Below are 19,556 nucleotides of genomic sequence, written 5' to 3'. Positions count from 1 at the left end.
TCAGAGTCTGTATGTTGCTTAAATTCTCCAAAACAGTGGGCGCTAAAGATCAGCGCACGGTAGGCCATTGCATCCAATGAGCTCGAGTTGAAAAAGTATAATGCTTACAGCACCTGGTATTCCCAGGCGGTCACCCATCCAAGTACTAACCAGGCCCGACCCTGCTTAGCTTCCGAGATCATACGAGATCGGGCGTGCCTAAGCTGGTATGGCCGTAAGCAATTATAGACGACCATATTAGCTTTTATACAGGGGGAGGACGTAAGGAGTGAGAGCGCTGCCGTGGCCAGACACGGGACTTGTACTGAAACAATGATTAGATCCATAATGAATGAATGAATACGTTATTCCAGACTCAGAGTTACATATTTGAAAGCAATGCATTACACTGCTTTGGCGTCATCGTTTGCGTGATCTTTAGAAGAAACGTAGCGTTGCAAAACCTGGGATGGACTAAGGTGGACCGCCGTCATTGCAGCTCTCTGCTACATCACTACACTGTCCACATGTTTCACAAATAGAGTTTGAGGAGACGTCGTCAGAGTCTGTATGTTGCTTAAATTCTCCAAAACAGTGGGCGCTAAAGATCAGCGCACGGTAGGCCATTGCATCCAATGAGCTCGAGTTTAAAAAGTATAATGCTTACAGCACCTGGTATTCCCAGGCGGTCACCCATCCAAGTACTAACCAGGCCCGACCCTGCTTAGCTTCCGAGATCAGACGATATCGGGCGTGCCTAAGGTGGTATGGCCGTAAGCAATTATAGACTTGACCATATTAGCTTTTATACAGGGGGAGGACGTAAGGAGTGAGAGCGCTGCCGTGGCCAGAGACGGGACTTGTACAGAAACAATGATTAGATCCATAATGAATGAATGAATACGTTATTCCAGACTCAGAGCAACATATTTGAACGCCCCTGGCTTTTCTGTCCATTACAGATACGCTTGGCTTCAAACAGCTCGTCCAGCAACCAACCCACATCGGTGGAAACACGTTGGATCTCGTTCTGACCCGCGGTGTTGACATTTCGCAGCTAGTGGTCTCTTCCTACACCTCAGCTTTATCAGACCACTTTTTGCTCACCTTCCAGGTGGTGGTATCCTGCCCCTGCGACGATCAGCAAGCTACTTTCAGCTGTCGCCGCATCACACCTGCAACCATTACAGCTATGGAAGATAAGTTATCTGGTTCACTTGCACCTCTCTGTAACTATAGTGGTTCTGTGGAGTGCCTTACTGATGACCTCAACATTGCCTTGTCTGTTGCCATTGATTCAGTTGCTCCGTACGTAACTAAAAAACGAACATTGAAAAAACCAGCTCCTTGGTTTGATGCAGAAACTCGCATTTTGAAGCGAAATTGCAGGATCCTTGAACGCAAATGGCGCTCGACTAAACTTGAGGTCTTTCATCTTGCATGGCATAATAGTCTGATCACCTATAAGGGCGCGCTGACTATCGCCAGGAACGCCTACTTTTCTAGTATCATTAATTTGAATAGAAATAATCCTAAATTTCTTTTTGACACGGTGAGGAGTCTCACTCAGAAACAGAATCAGACCGTAGGCTCCTCGATTTCGGCAGGTGAATTTATGGATTTCTTTGAGAATAAGATTCAATCAATTAGAGAGGAAATTGATGCTTACCGGGCGGCTAATCCTACACATCCTGTGGGGCAGGATGGGGTTCTGCCAAATAGGATGGTGAATTCCGACGCAACTCTTTTGGAGTTTAAGGCGATTTCCTTGGTGGAACTTGAAAGGGTGATAAAGGCCTCAAAGCCAACAACTTGTGTGTTGGATCCGCTCCCTTCTAGGGTTCTTAAGGATCTTTTTCCAACGGTGGGGCCTGTTATCCTCTTGCTTATGAATCTTTCGTTTTCAACAGGAATTGTTCCTTCCAATTTCAAGGCTGCGGTGTTAAAACCGCTACTTAAAAAGCCTGGCCTAGATCCTGAATTAGTCAGGAACTATCGGCCTATATCGAATCTGCCCTTCTTGTCTAAGGTACTGGAAAGGATTGTAGCAAAGCAAATTGTTGACTATTTGGCGAGGAATAATCTCTTCGAACCTTTCCAGTCGGGGTTCAGGAATTTCCACTCAACTGAAACTGCTATTACAAGAGTTGTAAATGACATCCTTCTTGCTTTGGATAAAAATACAAGCACAATGCTTGTGATGTTGGATCTGAGCGCTGCGTTTGATACGATTGACCATAGCACTCTTCTCCACCGTCTTGAACACTATGTTGGTTTCGGGGGTACGGCTCTTGGTTGGCTTGAATCGTACCTCACAGATAGAACCCAATTTGTGCTTCATGAGGGTGCAGAATCGAAGCATTGTAAGTTGCGCTTTGGCGTACCACAAGGGTCGGTTCTTGGTCCATTGCTTTTTGCAATTTATATGCTTCCCCTCGGTGACGTTATCCGCGGCTTCGGAATTAGTTTCCATTGCTATGCGGATGACACCCAGCTCTACATTCCTGTAGATTCCGGGGATTCTGCCCAGATTCAAAAGGTTGAGTCTTGTTTGGCTGCTGTGAAGGGCTGGATGTCACAAAACTTCCTACAGCTTAATTCTGGGAAGACGGAGCTGATGATTATCGGCTCGAAGCGGGACCGGGAAAAGTTTGAGGATGTCTCTCTGTGGTTGGATGGCTTCGCCATCCCACAGAGTGCATCCGTCAGAAATCTTGGTGTCTTGTTTGACCCTCAACTATGCTTTGATCAGCATATAAGAAGTATAACTAGAATTGCCTTTTTCCATTTGAGAAACATTGCAAGAATCAGATCAATGTTATCTGAAGTGGATGCAGAGACACTGATTCATGCGTTTGTCTCGTCAAGACTGGACTATTGCAATGCATTGTTCTCGGGATTACCGAACTCTACTATAAAGAGTTTACAGCTGGTACACAATGCGGCAGCTAGATTGCTGACCAGAACGAGAAAGTTTGATCATATTACACCTATTCTCGCCTCTTTACATTGGCTACCAATAACTTTCAGATCAGACTTTAAGGTGCTATTGCTGACCTATAAAGCCTTGCATGGACTATCTCCATTGTACCTGAAGGACCTGATCATTCCTTATAGTCCTTCTCGGTCTCTCCGGTCTTCGGGAGCCGGCCTTCTTTCATTGCCGAAGGTTAAAAAGAAATCGGCTGGACAGAGAGCGTTTGCCTATCGAGCCCCCTTTCTATGGAATAGGCTGCCATCAGCGATCAGGGAAGCTGACTCTGTGGAGCTATTCAAAGGGAAGCTCAAAACGCACCTCTACAATCTTGCATTTGGAGTGTGAAAACAACAGATGCGTAGTGAAGACTACTCTGTCTGCTTGTGCTTTTCTTATTACATTATACATTCCCACTATGTACTTTCCCGTTCTAATTCACTTTTCTGTCAGTTGTAGCGTGCTGCGGGTGCTGGACTGGATGCCTGGACTCTCCTTATGGATAACCGGCCAGAACCCCATCACCATTTTAATATGATGTACATGTATTTACCTGTATGCCAATTGTGGCACCCATTGCACTCCTGACCATCCCTGGAAGAAGGGATCCCCTACACTGCGTTTCTTCTCAAGATTTCTTCCTTGCTGATTCAAGGGAGTTTTTTCTTGCCCGTGTGGGGGCATGGGTAAAGGGGGGTGTCACAAATATTTGGCCTGTTAAAGCCCTTTGAGACTGTAATGGTGATTAAGGGCTATATAAATAAAATTGAATTGAATTGAATTCAATGCATTACACTGCTTGGGCGTCATCGTTTGCGTGATCTTTTGAAGAAACGTAGCGTTGCAAAACCTGGGATGGACTAAGGTGGACCGCCGTCATTGCAGCTCTCTGCTACGTCACTACACTGTCCACATGTTTCACAAATAGAGTTTGAGGAGACGTCGTCAGAGTCTGTATGTTGCTTAAATTCTCCAAAACAGTGGGCGCTAAAGATCAGCGCACGGTAGGCCATTGCATCCAATGAGCTTGAGTTGAAATAGTATAATGCTTACAGCACCTGGTATTCCCAGGCGGTCACCCATTCAAGTACTAACCAGCCCCGACCCTGCTTAGCTTCCGAGATCAGACGAGATCGGGCGTGCCTAAGGTGGTATAGCCGTAAGCATTTATAGACTTGACCATATTAGCTTTTATACAGGAGGAGGACGTAAGGAGTGAGAGCGCTGCCGTGGCCAGAGACGGGACTTGTACAGAAACAATGATTAGATCCATAATGAATGAATGAATACGTTATTCCAGACTCAGAGTTACATATTTGAACGCAATGCATTACACTGCTTTGGCGTCATCGTTTGCGTGATCTTTAGAAGAAACGTTGCGTTGCAAAACCTGGGATGGACTAAGGTGGACCGCCGTCATTGCAGCTCTCTGCTACATCACTACACTGTCCACATGTTTCACAAATAGAGTTTGAGGAGACGTCGTCAGAGTCTGTATGTTGCTTAAATTCTCCAAAACAGTGGGCGCTAAAGATCAGCGCACGGTAGGCCATTGCATCCAATGAGCTCGAGTTGAAATAGTATAATGCTTACAGCACCTGGTATTCCCAGGCGGTCACCCATCCAAGTACTAACCAGGCCCGACCCTGCTTAGCTTCCGAGATCAGACGAGATCGGGCGTGCCTAAGGTGGTATGGCCGTAAGCATTTATAGCCTTGACCATATTAGCTTTTATACAGGAGGAGGACGTAATGAGTGAGAGCGCTGCCGTGGCCAGAGACGGGACTTGTACAGAAACAATGATTAGATCCATAATGAATAAATGAATACGTTATTCCAGACTCAGAGTTACATATTTGAACGCAATGCATTACACTGCTTGGGCGTCATCGTTTGCGTGATCTTTTGAAGAAACGTAGCGTTGCAAAACCTGGGATGGACTAAGGTGGACCGCCGTCATTGCAGCTCTCTGCTACGTCACTACACTGTCCACATGTTTCACAAATAGAGTTTGAGGAGACGTCGTCAGAGTCTGTATGTTATTTAAGTTCTCCGAAACAGTGGGCGCTAAAGATCAGCGCACGGTAGGCCATTGCATCCAATGAGCTCGAGTTGAAAAAGTATAATGCTTACAGCACCTGGTATTCCCAGGCGGTCACCCATCCAAGTACTAACCAGGCCCGACCCTGCTTAGCTTCCGAGATCAGACGAGATCGGGCGTGCCTAAGGTGGTATGGCCGTAAGCATATATAAACTTGACCATATTAGCTTTTATACAGGGGGAGGACGTAAGGAGTGAGAGCGCTGCCGTGGCCAAAGACGGGACTTGTACAGAAACAATGATTAGATCCATAATGAATGAATGAATACGTTATTCCAGACTCAGAGTTACATATTTGAACGCAATGCATTACACTGCTTGGGCGTCATCGTTTGCGTGATCTTTTGAAGAAACGTAGCGTTGCAAAACCTGGGATAGACTAAGGTGGACCGCCGTCATTGCAGCTCTCTGCTACGTCACTACACGGTCCACATGTTTCACAAATAGAGCTTGAGGAGACGTCGTCAGAGTCTGTATGTTGCTTAAATTCTCCAAAACAGTGGGCGCTAAAGATCAGCGCATTGCATCCAATGAGCTCGAGTTGAAAAAGTATAATGCTTTCAGCACCTGGTATTCCCAGGCGGTCACCCACCCAAGTACTAACCAGGCCCGACCCTGCTTAGCTTCCGAGATCAGACGAGATCGGGCGTGCCTATGGTGGTGTGGCCGTAAGCATTTATAGACTTGACCATGTAAGCTTTTATACAGGGGGAGGACGTAAGGAGTGAGAGCGCTGCCGTGGCCAGAGACGGGACTTGTACAGAAACAATGATTAGATCCATAATGAATGAATGAATACGTTATTCCAGACTCAGAGCAACATATTTGAACGCAATGCATTACACTGCTTGGGCGTCATCGTTTGCGTGATCTTTAGAAGAAACGTAGCGTTGCAAAACCTGGGATGGACTAAGGTGGACCGCCGTCATTGCAGCTCTCTGCTACGTCACTACACTGTCCACATGTTTCACAAATAGAGTTTGAGGAGACGTCGTCAGAGTCTGTATGTTGCTTAAATTCTCCAAAACAGTGGGCACTAAAGATCAGCGCACGGTAGGCCATTGCATCCAATGAGCTCGAGTTGAAATAGTATAATGCTTACAGCACCTGGTATTCCCAGGCGGTCACCCATCCAAGTACTAACCAGGCCCGACCCTGCTTAGCTTCCGAGATCAGACGAGATCGGGCATGCCTAAGGTGGTATGGCCGTAAGCATTTATAGCCTTGACCATATTAGCTTTTATACAGGAGGAGGACGTAAGGAGTGAGAGCGCTGCCGTGGCCAGAGACGGGACTTGTACAGAAACAATGATTAGATCCATAATGAATAAATGAATACGTTATTCCAGGCTCAGAGTTACATATTTGAACGCAATGCATTACACTGCTTGGGCGTCATCGTTTGCGTGATCTTTTGAAGAAACGTAGCGTTGCAAAACCTGGGATGGACTAAGGTGGACCGCCGTCATTGCAGCTCTCTGCTACGTCACTACACTGTCCACATGTTTCACAAATAGAGTTTGAGGGGACGTCGTCAGAGTCTGTATGTTGCTTAAATTCTCCAAAACAGTGGGCGCTAAAGATCAGCGCACGGTAGGCCATTGCATCCAATGAGCTCGAGTTGAAAAAGTATAATGCTTACAGCACCTGGTATTCCCAGGCGGTCACCCATCCAAGTACTAACCAGGCCCGACCCTGCTTAGCTTCCGAGATCAGACGAGATCGGGCGTGCCTAAGGTGGTATGGCCGTAAGCATATATAAACTTGACCATATTAGCTTTTATACAGGGGGAGGACGTAAGGAGTGAGAGCGCTGCCGTGGCCAGAGACGGGACTTGTACAGAAACAATGATTAGATCCATAATGAATGAATGAATACGTTATTCCAGACTCAGAGTTACATATTTGAACGCAATGCATTACACTGCTTGGGCGTCATCGTTTGCGTGATCTTTTGAAGAAACGTAGCGTTGCAAAACCTGGGATGGACTAAGGTGGACCGCCGTCATTGCAGCTCTCTGCTACGTCACTACACTGTCCACATGTTTCACAAATAGAGCTTGAGGAGACGTCGTCAGAGTCTGTATGTTGCTTAAATTCTCCAAAACAGTGGGCGCTAAAGATCAGCGCACGGTAGGCCATTGCATCCAATGAGCTCGAGTTGAAAAAGTATAATGCTTACAGCACCTGGTATTCCCAGGCGGTCACCCATCCAAGTACTAACCAGGCCCGACCCTACTTAGCTTCCGCGATCAGACGAGATCGGGCGTGCCTATGGTGGTATGGCCGTAAGCATTTATAGACTTGACCATGTAAGCTTTTATACAGGGGGAGGACGTAAGGAGTGAGAGCGCTGCCGTGGCCAGAGACGGGACTTGTACAGAAACAATGATTAGATCCATAATGAATGAATGAATACGTTATTCCAGACTCAGAGCAACATATTTGAACGCAATGCATTACACTGCTTGGGCGTCATCGTTTGCGTGATCTTTAGAAGAAACGTAGCATTGCAAAACCTGGGATGGACTAAGGTGGACCGCCGTCATTGCAGCTCTCTGCTACGTCACTACACTGTCCACATGTTTCACAAATAGAGTTTGAGGAGACGTCGTCAGAGTCTGTATGTTGCTTAAATTCTCCAAAACAGTGGGCGCTAAAGATCAGCGCACGGTAGGCCATTGCATCCAATGAGCTCGAGTTGAAAAAGTATAATGCTTACAGCACCTGGTATTCCCAGGCGGTCACCCATCTAAGTACTAACCAGGCCCGACCCATCTTAGCTTCCGAGATCAGACGAGATCGGGCGTGCCTAAGGTGGTATGGCCGTAAGCAATTTTAGACTTGACCACATTAGCTTTTATACAGGGGGAGGACGTAAGGAGTGAGAGCGCTGCCGTGACCAGAGACGGGACTTGTACAGAAACAATGATTAGATCCATAATGAATGAATGAATACGTTATTCCAGACTCAGAGCAACATATTTGAACGCAATGCATTACACTGCTTGGGCGTCATCGTTTGCGTGATCTTTTGAAGAAACGTAGCGTTGCAAAACCTGGGATGGACTAAGGTGGACCGCCGTCATTGCAGCTCTCTGCTACGTCACTACACTGTCCACATGTTTCACAAATAGAGTTTGAGGAGACGTCGTCAGAGTCTGTATGTTGCTTAAATTCTCCAAAACAGTGGGCGCTAAAGATCAGCGCACGGTAGGCCATTGCATCCAATGAGCTGGAGTTGAAATAGTATAATGCTTAAAGCACCTGGTATTCCCAGGCGGTCACCCATCCAAGTACTAACCAGCCCCGACCCTGCTTAGCTTCCGAGATCAGACGAGATCGGGCGTGCCTATGGTGGTATGGCCATAAGCATTTATAGACTTGACCATGTAAGCTTTTATACAGGGGGAGGACGTAAGGAGTGAGAGCGCTGCCGTGGCCAGAGACGGGACTTGTACAGAAACAATGATTAGATCCATAATGAATGAATGAATACGTTATTCCAGACTCAGAGCAACATATTTGAACGCAATGCATTACACTGCTTGGGCGTCATCGTTTGCGTGATCTTTAGAAGAAAAGTAGCATTGCAAAACCTGGGATGGACTAAGGTGGACCGCCGTCATTGCAGCTCTCTGCTACGTCACTACACTGTCCACATGTTTCACAAATAGAGTTTGAGGAGACGTCGTCAGAGTCTGTATGTTGCTTAAATTCTCCAAAACAGTGGGCGCTAAAGATCAGCGCACGGTAGGCCATTGCATCCAATGAGCTCGAGTTGAAAAAGTATAATGCTTACAGCACCTGGTATTCCCAGGCTGTCACCCATCCAAGTACTAACCAGGCCCGACCCTGCTTAGCTTCCGAGATCAGACGAGATCGGGCGTGCCTATGGTGGTATGGCCGTAAACATTTATAGACTTGACCATATAAGCTTTTATACAGGGGGAGGACGTAAGGAGTGAGAGCGCTGCCGTGGCCAGAGACGGGACTTGTACAGAAACAATGATTAGATCCATAATGAATGAATGAATACGTTATTCCAGACTCAGAGTTACATATTTGATCGCAATGCATTACACTGCTTGGGCGTCATCGTTGGCGTGATCTTTTGAAGAAACGTAGCGTTGCAGAACCTGGGATGGACTAAGGTGGACCGCCGTCATTGCAGCTCTCTGCTACGTCACTACACTGTCCACATGTTTCACAAATAGAGTTTGGGGAGACGTCGTCAGAGTCTGTATGTTGCTTAAATTCTCCAAAACAGTGGGCGCTAAAGATCAGCGCACGGTAGGCCATTGCATCCAATGAGCTCGAGTTGAAAAAGTATAATGCTTACAGCACCTGGTATTCCCAGGCGGTCACCCATCCAAGTACTAACCAGGCCCGACCCTGCTTAGCTTCCGAGATCAGACGAGATCGGGCGTGCCTAAGGTGGTATGGCCGTAAGCAATTTTAGACTTGACCATATTAGCTTTTATACAGGGGGAGGACGTAAGGAGTGAGAGCGCTGCCGTGGCCAGAGACGGGACTTGTACAGAAACAATGATTAGATCCATAATGAATGAATGAATACGTTATTCCAGACTCAGAGTTACATATTTGAACGCAATGCATTACACTGCTTTGGCGTCATCGTTTGCGTGATCTTTAGAAGAAACGTAGCGTTGCAAAACCTGGGATGGACTAAGGTGGACCGCCGTCATTGCAGCTCTCTGCTACGTCACTACACTGTCCACATGTTTCACAAATAGAGCTTGAGGAGACGTCGTCAGAGTCTGTATGTTGCTTAAATTCTCAAAAACAGTGGGCGCTAAAGATCAGCGCACGGTAGGCCATTGCATCCAATGAGCTCGAGTTGAAAAAGTATAATGCTTACAGCACCTGGTATTCCCAGGCGGTCACCCATCCAAGTACTAACCAGGCCCGACCCTGCTTAGCTTCCGAGATCAGACGAGATCGGGCGTGCCTAAGGTGGTATGGCCGTAAGCATTTATAGACTTGACCATATAAGCTTTTATACAGGGGGAGGACGTAAGGAGTGAGAGCGCTGCCGTGGCCAGAGACGGGACTTGTACAGAAACAATGATTAGATCCATAATGAATGAATGAATACGTTATTCCAGACTCAGAGTTACATATTTGAACGCAATGCATTACACTGCTTGGGCGTCATCGTTTGCGTGATCTTTTGAAGAAACATAGCGTTGCAGAACCTGGGATGGACTAAGGTGGACCGCCGTCATTGCAGCTCTCTGCTACGTCACTACACTGTCCACATGTTTCACAAATAGAGTTTGAGGAGACGTCGTCAGAGCCTGTATGTAAGCGCTCTGAAAAGCATTTTGCAGGCATAAAAACAAGAAATGTTGATATCTGTCAATTTCAATTCAAACGTGTTAACTAAACCATTTGGAAGTGGAATACATTAGTTTTGAGCAAAATCAACAATGTAAGGTGAAAAACACATTGTTGGTTGAAAAGTGATTCTGGTGCTCTGAAAAGCATTTTGCAGGCATAAAAATAAGAAATGTTGATGTGTGTCAATTTCAGTTCAAACGTGTTACTAAGCTTACCAAAGGGTTATTGGGCCATAGTAAACCATTTGGAAGTGGAATGCATTAGTTTTGAGCGAAATCAACAATGTGAGGTGAAAAACACATTGTTGGTTGAAAAATGATTCTAGCTCTCTGAAAAGCATTTTGCAGGCATAAAAACAAGAAATGTTGATATCTCTGTCAATTTCAATTCAAACGTGTTACTAAGCTTACCAAAGGGTTGTTGGGCCATACCAAACCATTTGGAAGTGGAATACATTAGTTTTGAGCGAAATCAACTATGCGAGGTGAAAAACACATTGTTGGTTGAAAATTGATTCTGGCGCTCTGAAAAGCATTTTGCAGGCATAAAAACAAGAAATGTTGATGTGTGTCAATTTCCGTTCAAACGTGTTACTAAGCTTACCAAAGGGTTATTGGGCCATAGTAAACCATTTGGAAGTGGAATACATTCGTTTTGAGCGAAATCAACAATGTAAGGTCAAAAACACATTTATGGTCGAAAAGTGATTCTAGCTTTCTGAAAAGCATTTTGCAGGCATAAAAACGAGAAATGTTGATATTTGTCAATTTCAATTCAAACGTGTTACTAAGCTTACCAAAGGGTTATTGGGCCATACTAAACCATTTGGAAGTGGAATACATTCGTTTTGAGCGAAATCAACAATGTGGGGTGAAAAACACATTGTTGGTTGAAAAGTGATTCTAGCGGTCTGAAATGCATTTTGCACACATAAATACAAGAAATGTTGATTTCTCTGTCAATGTCAATGCAAACGAGTTACTCAGCTTACCAAAGGGTTATAGGGGCATACTCCACTATTTGGAAGTGGAATACATTAGTTTTGAGCAAAATCAACAATGTAAGGTCAAAAACACATTGTCGGTCAAAAAGTGATTATAGCGCTCTGAAAAGCATTTTGCATGCATAAAAAACAGAAATGTTGATATTTCTGTTAATTTCAGAAAAACAAGTCAAAAACACATTGTTGGACAAAAAGTGACTCTAGCGCTCCGAAATGCATTTAGCTGATATCTTTGTCAATTTCAATGCAAACTTGTTGCTCAGCTTACCATAGGGTTATAGGGCCATACTCCACCATTTGGAAGTGGAATACATTAGTTTTGAGCAAAATCAACAATGTAAGGTCAAAAACACATTGTTGGTCAAAAAGTGATTCTAGCGCTCTGAAAAAATGTTTGCACGCATAACAACCAGAAATGTTGATATTTCGGTTAATTTCAGAAAAACAAGTCAAAAACACATTGTTGGGCAAAAAGTGATTCTAGCGCTCTGAAATGCATTTTGCCCGCATCAAAACAAGAAATGTTGATACCTCTGTCAATTTCAATGCAAACGTGTTACTAAGCTTACCAAAGGGTTACAGGGCCATACTCCACCATTTGGAATACATTAGTTTTGAGCAAAATTGACAATGTAAGGTCAAAAAAACATTGTTGGTCAAAAAGTGATTCTCGCACTCTGAAAAGCATTTTGCACGCATCAAAACAAGAAATGTTGATAACTCTGTTAATTTCAGAAAAACAAGTCAAAAACACATTGTTGGGCAAAAAGTGATTCTAGCGCTCTGAAATGCATTTTGCCCGCATCAAAACAAGAAATGTTGATACCTCTGTCAATTTCAATGCAAACGTGTTACTAAGCTTACCAAAGGGTTACAGGGCCATACTCCACCATTTGGAAGTGGAATACATTAGCTTTGAGCAAGATCACCAATGTAAGGTCAAAAACGCATTGTTGGTCAAAAAGTGATTCTAGAGCTCTGAAAAGCATTTTGCACGCATAAAAACCTGAAATGTTGATATTTCTGTTAATTTCAGAAAAACAAATCAAAAACACATTGTTTGTCTGATGAAGAGAAAGTTCTCTCACGGACACGTCGGACAGCGAAATATTTGATTTAATCTTAAGGCATGATCATGGGAAAAGTACTGGCAGCAAAGTTTACCGAGAACACATTCGATGAAACAATAGGTGAACAACATTCTTATAGGGAACGTTTCCATTGTGGGTAGGGAGTGGGAGTGACCTAAGGCCAAGTCAATTTGTAATACAATGGGTGGTTATTGGACATGTCTGCATGTTTGTAAGACATAGTGGCTGTAAATAGTTTACACAACAAAGAAGTCAGTCGATTGGCCTGGTCACAAAACCAGACTTACTGGCTCCAGTGGGAACTTGAATACGAATTAACTTAACCTCTCTCAGTTAAGAGATGAAGGGATTTGTTTTAAGATACAGGGAGAATGAATACAGTTCCTTCTAATGTAATAATTATATTAATAAGGTTAATATAATTTGTATGTGATTGTATATTTATAGTTATGATTGATATTTCCACGACAGTTCCTCCCTTTTTGATCATAAGATCAACACTTATTACAGGTGGTATATTATGGCACAGGATTACAAATGATGGTGAAACAAGTTAAAACACAGAATAATAGGAACAAAATTCAAAGAAATTAGTAAAAATCAATCATTAATAAAGTAATCAATCTGTACATTAGTAAAATTGCAAATTCAAAGAAATTAGTAAAAGTAAATGATCAATATGTACATTAGTAAAATTTATGGCTAGCATGTTAGGTCACTCATTTTCCATTTGGTAACTCTTCATTTGAGTAAGGGTCCCATTCTTGGTGGTGTTAAAGTGGGTTTGAGCTGTAGCAAGTAGGCTTGCAAACTGGTTGTGTGATGATGTGGTTAGCTGGGGTTCCACTATGGTCGGGAGTCGGTCGTTGTTGCTGGTGGTTGCGTTGCATTGGTCTGCTGGGCTCATCAGGAGTATTATGCAGATCACGGTAGAGGTGGTCCATTCGAGGCGTTGGTGCTTTCCTCTTCTGGAGGTGCTGGGCCATTTGATGAAGAGAAAGTTCTCTCACGGACACGTCGGACAGCGAAATATTTGATTTAATCTTAAGGCATGATCATGGGAAAAGTACTGGCAGCAAAGTTTACCGAGAACACATTCGATGAAACAATAGGTGAAAAACATTCTTATAGGGAACGTTTCCATTGTGGGTAGGGAGTGGGAGTGACCTGAGGCCAAGTCAATTTGTAATACAATGGGTGGTTATTGGACATGTCTGCAGGTTTGTAAGACATGGTGGCTGTAAATAGTTTATACAACAAAGAAGTCAGTCGATTGGCCTGGTCACAAAACCAGACTTACTGGCTCCAGTGGGAACTTGAATACGAATTAACTTAACCTCTCTCAGTTAAGAGATGAAGGGATTTGTTTTAAGATACAGGGAGAATGAATACAGTTCCTTCTAATGTAATAATTATATAAACAAGATTAATGTAATTTGTATGTGATTGTATATTTATAGTTATGATTGATATTTCCACGACATTGTCAAAAAGTTATTCTAGCGCTCTGAAATGCATTTTGCACACATAAATACAAGAAATGCTGATATCTCTGTCAATTTCAATGCAAACGTGTTATTACGCTTACCAAAGGGTCATAGGTCCATACTCGACCATTTGGAAGTGGAATACTTTAGTTTTGAGCAAAATCAACAATGTAAGGTCAAAAACACATTATTGGTCAAAAAGTGATTCTAGCACTCTGAAAAGCGTTTTGCACGCATAAAAAAAAGAATTGTTGATATCTCTGTCAATTTCAATGTCAACGGGTTACTAAGCTTACCAATGGGTTATAGGGCCATACTCCACCATTTGGAAGTGGAATACATTCGTTTTGAGCAAAATCAACAATGTAAGGTCAAAAACACATTGTTGGTCAAAAAGTGATTCTAGCGCTCTGAAATGCATTTTGCACACATAAATACAAGAAATGTTGATATCTCTGTCAATTTCAATGCAAACGAGTTACTCAGCTTACCAAAGGGTTATAGGGGCATACTCCACTATTTGGAAGTGGAATACATTAGTTTTGAGCAAAATCAACAATGTAAGGTCAAAAACACATTGTCTGTCAAAAAGTGATTATAGCGCTCTGAAAAGCATTTTGCATGCATAAAAACCAGAAATGTTTATATTTATGTTCATTTCATCAAAACAAGTCAAAAACACATTGTTGGTGAAAAGTGATTCTAGCGCTCTGAAATGCATTTTGCACACATAAATACAAGAAATGTTGATATCTCTGTCAATATCAATGCAAACGTGTTACTAAGCTTACCAAAGGGTTATAGGGCCATACTCCACCATTTGGAAGTGGAATACATTAGTTTTGAGCAAAATCAACAATGTAAGGGCAAAAACACATTGTTGGTCAAAAAGTGATTCTAGCGCTCTGAAAAGCATTTTGCACGCATCAAAACAAGCAAAATCAACAATGTAAGGTCAAAAACACATTGTTGGTCAAAAAGTGATTCTAGCGCTCTGAAAAGCATTTTGCACGCATCAAAACAAGAAATGTTGATAGCTCTGTTAATTTCAGAAAAACAAGTCAAAAACACATTGTTGGTCAAAAAGTGATTCTAGCGCTCTGAAATGCATTTTGCACGCATCAAAACAAGAAATGTTGATACCTCTGTCAATTTCAATGCAAACGTGTTACTAAGCTTACCAAAGGGTTACTGGGCCATACTCCACCATTTGGAAGTGGAATACATTAGTTTTGAGCAAGATCACCAATGTAAGGTCAAAAACGCATTGTTGGTCAAAAAGTGATTCTAGAGCTCTGAAAAGCATTTTGCACGCATAAAAACCTGAAATGTTGATATTTCTGTTAATTTCAGAAAAACAAATCAAAAACACATTGTCAAAAAGTTATTCTAGCGCTCTGAAATGCATTTTGCACACATAAATACAAGAAATGTTGATATCTCTTTCAATTTCAATGCAAACGTGTTACTACGCTTACCAAAGGGTCATAGGTCCATACTCCACCATTTGGAAAAGGAATACTTTAGTTTTGAGCAAAATCAACAATGTAAGGTCAAAAACACATTGTCTGTCAAAAAGTGATTCTAGCGCTCTGAAAAGCATTTTGCACGCATCAAAACAAGAAATGTTGATAGCTCTGTTAATTTCAGAAAAACAAGTCAAAAACACATTGTTGGTCAAAAAGTGATTCTAGCGCTCTGAAATGCATTTTGCACGCATCAAAACAAGAAATGTTGATACCTCTGTCAATTTCAATGCAAACGTGTTACTAAGCTTACCAAAGGGTTACAGGGCCATACTCCACCATTTGGAAATGGAATACATTAGTTTTGAGCAAGATCACCAATGTAAGGTCAAAAACGCATTGTTGGTCAAAAAGTGATTCTAGAGCTCTGAAAAGCATTTTGCACGCATAAAAACCTGAACTGTTGATATTTCTGTTAATTTCAGAAAAACAAATCAAAAACACATTGTCAAAAAGTTATTCTAGCGCTCTGAAATGCATTTTGCACACATAAATACAAGAAATGTTGATATCTCTTTCAATTTCAATGCAAACGTGTTACTACGCTTACCAAATGGTCATAGGTCCATACTCCACCATTTGGAAAAGGAATACTTTAGTTTTGAGCAAAATCAACAATGTAAGGTCAAAAACACATTGTTGGTCAAAAAGTGATTTCAGCGCTCTGAAAGGCATTTTGCACGCATCAAAACAAGAAATGTTGATACCTCTGTCAATCTCAATGCAAACGTGTTACTAAGCTTATCAAAGGGTTACAGGGCCATACTCCACCATTTGGAAGTGGAATACATTAATGATGAAGAGAAAGTTCTCTCACGGACACGTCGGACAGCGAAATATTTGATTTAATCTTAAGGCATGATCATGGGAAAAGTACTGGCAGCAAAGTTTACCAAGAACACATTCGATGAAACAATAGGTGAACAACATTCTTATAGGGAACGTTTCCATTGTGGGTAGGGAGTGGGAGTGACCTAAGGCCAAGTCAATTTGTAATACAATGGGTGGTTATTGGACATGTCTGCAGGTTTGTAAGACATGGTGGCTGTAAATAGTTTACACAACAAAGAAGTCAGTCGATTGGCCTGGTCACAAAACCAGACTTACTGGCTCCAGTGGGAACTTGAATACGAATTAACTTAACCTCTCTCAGTTAAGAGGGGAAGGGATTTGTTTTAAGATACAGAGAGAATGAATACAGTTCCTTCTAATGTAATAATTATATAAACAAGGTTAATATAATTTGTATGTGATTGTATATTTATAGTTATGATTGATATTTCCACGACAGTTCCTCCCTTTTTGATAATAAGATCAACACTTATTACAGGTGGTATATTATGGCACAGGATTACAAATGATGGTGAAACAAGTTAAAACACAGAATAATAGGAACAAAATTCAAAGAAATTAGTAAAAATCAATCATTAATAAAGTAATCAATATGTACATTAGTAAAATTGCAAATTCAAAGAAATTAGTAAAAGTAAATGATCAATATGTACATTAGTAAAATTTATGTCTGGCATGTTAGGTCACTCATTTTTCAGGGATCTGTCCTGGGGCCTCTTCTATTCATCATCTATCTCCTCCCCCTCGGCCACATCCTCCGCAAATACAATATCCAGTTCCACTGCTTCGCGGATGACACCCAGCTCTACCTTTCCTGCAAACCCAATTCCTCACTCCCACCCCCCTCCCTCACCGACTGTCTCTCCGAAATAAAAACCTGGTTCACCTCAAACTTCCTTAAACTAAACTGCAATAAAACTGAAATGCTCCTCCTCGGCACTAAATCCACACTAGCGAAAGTCAATACCTTCTCTCTCACCATCGACAGCTCCTCAGTTTCCCCCTCCCCTCAGGTTAAGAGCTTGGGTGTCATCCTCGATAGCACACTTTCCTTCCATTCTCACATCAACACCACTACCCGCACTGCATATTTCCATCTCCGCAACATCAACAGACTCCGCCCCTCCCTCACCCCCACACCACCGCCATCCTTGTTCACAGCCTCGTCACCTCCCGTCTGGACTACTGCAATTCTCTCCTCTTCGGCCTCCCCCACAAGTCCCTCCGCAAACTACAACTGGTCCAAAACTCTGCCGCCCGCATCATCACAAAGACCCCCTCATACCATCACATCACCCCTGTCCTCCAGCAGCTCCACTGGCTCCCCGTAACCCACCGCATTAACTACAAACTCCTAGTGTTTACATTCATGGCCATCCACAACCTCGCCCCTCCCTACCTCTCTGATCTCCTGCACATTAACATCCCCACCCATTCCCTTCGATCCTCCTCCTCCATCCACCTCTCTGTGCCCCCTGCCCGCCTCAGCACTATGGGGGGCAGAGCCTTCAGTCGCTCTGCTCCCCAGCTCTGGAACTCTCTACCACCCGACCTCCGAAACTGTGACTCTCTCCCCATTTTCAAAGCACAACTAAAAACCCACCTGTTTCGGACTGCCTACTCTCTCTAACCTCCATGCTTCCTGCCATTCTGCCCTATGTATTTTAACTTATTATGTTGTCCTTTCTATGTCTATTTTATCACGTTTTTTGTATATTTCATTGTGTGTTTTATTGTGTGTGATGTACAGTGTCCTTGAGTGACCTGAAAGGCGCTTTTCTAAATAAAATGCATTATTATTATTATTATTTTCCATTTGGTAACTCTTCATTTGAGTAAGGGGCCCATTCTTGGTGGTGTTGAAGTGGGTTTGAGCTGTAGCAAGTAGGCTTGCAAACTGGTTGTGTGATGATGTGGTTAGCTGGGGTTCCGCTATGGTCGGGAGTCGGTCGATGTTGCTGGTGGTTGCGTTGCATTGGTCTGCTGGGCTCATCAGGAGTATTATGCAGATCACGGTAGAGGTGGTCCATTCGAGGCGTTGGTGCTTTCCTCTTCTGGAGGTGCTGGGCGGCATCGGCTTGCATGGATCCATTCTGGTTTTCCTTGGAGTTTGACTGCAGTCCTCGTAGTCAGTAACACCTTGGTTGGTCCTTGCCATCTGGGGAGGAGAACATTTGGGTTAAGTGACTTTAACATGATCATATCACTATGATAAAAACCATGGGTAGGGCTGTCAGATGGTATTGGAATAGAGAAAAACGCTTAGCACAGATCAATTACTGTGTAATGTGTGGAATCTGAAGGGATTGATGACTGTGTTGCCTTTCAAGCATAAATCTGAATGGTCTTTGTTTTGAAAAAGCTCTTATTTTGAAGGGCCGTTTTCAACCCTAATGTTTCCGGGTCATAGGTTTGTTTTAGTTCAGTAGTCTGAGGAAGCTAACCGAATTTGCATATCTACATTTCTGTGTTCAACCGCATGATTGTATCAATGTAAACGTCACAGAGGCAACGTCGTAAGTTGATAATTTCATTATTACATTCATAAGTTAATGTTAGAAAGTACTATTTACATGAAAAATGCATGTGATATGTTTGTGGCTAAAAACGATTTATTTACATGTGGAAAGCACCTGTTTCAATGCTAAATGGTAATTTTCGTATTTGTTTTGTTACAGTTTTCACTCTGACCTTGTACAATGAGAAAAAGAGCCACAGTAAAGAGCAACTAAAGCTTACTACGACTCACGTCTTCATTTATAAGGAAAAGTTTAACTAGTTGTATAGCTGCAGTTGCTACACTGCAGTGAGGACAACACAGTGAAAAGACGTTAAAGAGCTGGCGTTGTACATCGTGGTAAGATGGAAGCTCAACAAAGCGACAAGATTTCGGTGGCCAGCAAAAGAAGTTCCAGGTCATCTACGGCATCAAGTAGCTCATTAATACGTGTACGAGCTAAAGCAGAGGCAGCTAGAACACATCTTGCATTCGCTGAACAAGAAGCCAAAGCTAAAATAGAGAGGGCTGCTAAGGAGGCAGAGCACCAGAAAGAAAAGGCTGACAGAGAAGCTACATATCAGCTGGAAAAGGCAAAGAAAGATGTCGAGCTAGAAGCGCTCACCATTCGCAGAGAGGCAGCAATGGCTGAGGCTGAAGCAGCTGTGTGGGAAGCAGCAGA

General features: G+C 43.0%; 13 non-coding genes and 1 pseudogene across 13 annotated transcripts; all 14 read right to left on the bottom strand.

The window, feature by feature from the left end:
- Positions 1-101: 101 nt before the first annotated feature.
- On the bottom strand, positions 102-220 carry LOC115559353 (5S ribosomal RNA). The gene has a single exon (XR_003979504.1). It is a non-coding gene; the product is annotated as a 5S ribosomal RNA (ribosomal RNA).
- A 419-nt stretch (positions 221-639) lies between these two features.
- On the bottom strand, positions 640-758 carry LOC115559351 (5S ribosomal RNA). Its single transcript, XR_003979502.1, has one exon. It is a non-coding gene; the product is annotated as a 5S ribosomal RNA (ribosomal RNA).
- A 3,241-nt stretch (positions 759-3,999) lies between these two features.
- On the bottom strand, positions 4,000-4,118 carry LOC115559365 (5S ribosomal RNA). Its single transcript, XR_003979518.1, has one exon. It is a non-coding gene; the product is annotated as a 5S ribosomal RNA (ribosomal RNA).
- A 421-nt stretch (positions 4,119-4,539) lies between these two features.
- LOC115559425 (5S ribosomal RNA) lies at positions 4,540-4,658 on the bottom strand. Its single transcript, XR_003979568.1, has one exon. It is a non-coding gene; the product is annotated as a 5S ribosomal RNA (ribosomal RNA).
- A 421-nt stretch (positions 4,659-5,079) lies between these two features.
- Positions 5,080-5,198, bottom strand: LOC115559414 (5S ribosomal RNA). Its single transcript, XR_003979557.1, has one exon. It is a non-coding gene; the product is annotated as a 5S ribosomal RNA (ribosomal RNA).
- Positions 5,199-5,609: 411 nt separating this feature from the next.
- Positions 5,610-5,728, bottom strand: LOC115559361 (5S ribosomal RNA). Its single transcript, XR_003979514.1, has one exon. It is a non-coding gene; the product is annotated as a 5S ribosomal RNA (ribosomal RNA).
- A 421-nt stretch (positions 5,729-6,149) lies between these two features.
- On the bottom strand, positions 6,150-6,268 carry LOC115559422 (5S ribosomal RNA). Its single transcript, XR_003979565.1, has one exon. It is a non-coding gene; the product is annotated as a 5S ribosomal RNA (ribosomal RNA).
- A 421-nt stretch (positions 6,269-6,689) lies between these two features.
- Positions 6,690-6,808, bottom strand: LOC115559402 (5S ribosomal RNA). The gene has a single exon (XR_003979546.1). It is a non-coding gene; the product is annotated as a 5S ribosomal RNA (ribosomal RNA).
- A 421-nt stretch (positions 6,809-7,229) lies between these two features.
- On the bottom strand, positions 7,230-7,348 carry LOC115559343 (5S ribosomal RNA). Its single transcript, XR_003979494.1, has one exon. It is a non-coding gene; the product is annotated as a 5S ribosomal RNA (ribosomal RNA).
- A 421-nt stretch (positions 7,349-7,769) lies between these two features.
- Positions 7,770-7,888, bottom strand: LOC115559340 (5S ribosomal RNA). The gene has a single exon (XR_003979491.1). It is a non-coding gene; the product is annotated as a 5S ribosomal RNA (ribosomal RNA).
- Positions 7,889-8,309: 421 nt separating this feature from the next.
- LOC115559367 (uncharacterized) lies at positions 8,310-8,428 on the bottom strand (annotated as a pseudogene).
- Positions 8,429-8,849: 421 nt separating this feature from the next.
- Positions 8,850-8,968, bottom strand: LOC115559364 (5S ribosomal RNA). The gene has a single exon (XR_003979517.1). It is a non-coding gene; the product is annotated as a 5S ribosomal RNA (ribosomal RNA).
- Positions 8,969-9,389: 421 nt separating this feature from the next.
- Positions 9,390-9,508, bottom strand: LOC115559390 (5S ribosomal RNA). The gene has a single exon (XR_003979535.1). It is a non-coding gene; the product is annotated as a 5S ribosomal RNA (ribosomal RNA).
- Positions 9,509-9,929: 421 nt separating this feature from the next.
- LOC115559331 (5S ribosomal RNA) lies at positions 9,930-10,048 on the bottom strand. The gene has a single exon (XR_003979482.1). It is a non-coding gene; the product is annotated as a 5S ribosomal RNA (ribosomal RNA).
- Between the last annotated feature and the right edge of the window lie 9,508 nt (positions 10,049-19,556).

This window comes from Gadus morhua, chromosome 14, assembly GCF_902167405.1.
Source record: "Gadus morhua chromosome 14, gadMor3.0, whole genome shotgun sequence".
In the NCBI taxonomy this organism is placed as follows: domain Eukaryota; kingdom Metazoa; phylum Chordata; class Actinopteri; order Gadiformes; family Gadidae; genus Gadus; species Gadus morhua.
The sequence above is the reverse complement of the archived record's forward strand: the minus strand, read 5'-3'. Positions and strand labels throughout refer to the sequence as shown.